Source organism: Bactrocera neohumeralis, chromosome 6, assembly GCF_024586455.1.
Source record: "Bactrocera neohumeralis isolate Rockhampton chromosome 6, APGP_CSIRO_Bneo_wtdbg2-racon-allhic-juicebox.fasta_v2, whole genome shotgun sequence".
Classification (NCBI taxonomy): Eukaryota; Metazoa; Arthropoda; class Insecta; order Diptera; family Tephritidae; genus Bactrocera; species Bactrocera neohumeralis.
Genome location: NC_065923.1, coordinates 30,069,408 through 30,070,881, shown reverse-complemented (window position 1 = coordinate 30,070,881; position 1,474 = coordinate 30,069,408).

The window sequence follows — 1,474 nt, the reverse complement described above, 5'->3', positions numbered from 1 at the left end:
CATAAGTATATACTTGTATTAGGGAGTCAGTTATTGGAAAAGTTGATTAATTTTTTGTGAACGCAAATGAAGTTTCAGCTGTTACCAGAAACGAAGAATAAACTGTAAGCAAGACCTATATTTTTATTTTAAGCCATGCCTAAATTATATTTCTTTCCTCATGTATACAACTTGTGATTTTTTGATATTTTGTAATATGAAACTATCTATACTAACTATATATAATACCATAACAAACAAGTTTCTACTTCAAAAAATGGTTGTAATGATTTTATTATAAAAAAATTTCCTTTGAAAGTTATATGCAGTTAAAACTATATACGAAAAGACCTGAGCATTCATACAAGAGAATTATACAACATGTGTTGCTCATACGGCACTTTGTACTACATTCATACCGAACATTTGATTCATAATGTTAACTGGGTAAAAACTTTACACGAATATTTTGATAAAAAAAATAATTGAACATATTTATGTTAGCGTATCAATTTACCAAATTTCATTTTCAAAAGATCAAAAATTCGCTCATAAAATATATGTGAAAAGAAAAATTATTTTGCACGGATAGGGTTGTGCGCTGGGTTTGGGATCCGCTACGTGAAAAACGCACCCAATGAAAACGAACAACAAGCCTCGGATGAGAGACATGGACGGAACAAGGACTGAGACGAGTAGGGTATTGTGGCATTCACTACAGTGGCCATATAAAGAAGCGTAAATTTGGTGCGGGATTCGCGGTGAGAGAAATACTTTGTCGTCGAGTTCTTCAACATATCGCTGATTTGCGCCCACGCCCCGACTGAAGAGGAGGACGATGTGACCAAAAATGATTTCTTTGAGCGCTTGGAGCACACCTATGAGCACTTCCCCCGCCACGATGTCAAAATCGTGCTTGGCGACTTTAACGCCAGGATGGGTAAAGAAGGTATCTTTCATCAAGCCACCTGGCTGTCTCCGGATCGAAAAACCACCAACCAGATCGACCATGTTGTGATAGACGGAAGACACGTGCCCAGTATTCTAGAGTTGCGCACGCTCCGAGGTCCTAACATCGACTCGGACCACTATCTTGTTGCAGCCAAGATTCGCACCCGCCTCTGTGCAAGGCAAAAACGCACGTCGATGAGGAAGGTTCGACGTCGAGAGGCTGCAATCACAACAGACAGCCGAACGATACTCTATTCGATTTGCACTTCTGCTCTCTGAGAGCACTCGTCAACAACTCGATATGACGGCATTTCAAGCTCCTTAGGAACAGCTGCAACCGAAACCCTTAGTTTTCGGACAATACAAAATAACATCAGGTTCGATGAGGAGTGCCGTGTTGCAGCGGAGAGAAAACAGGCTGCCTACCTCGCAACGTTATGGCCGAAACGGCCGAAACGCCTATGAAGAGCTTGACTAGCTGCTCGAAAATTCTACGAAAAAATGCGGCGACTAACAGAAGGTTTCAAGACCGGAGCATACTTTT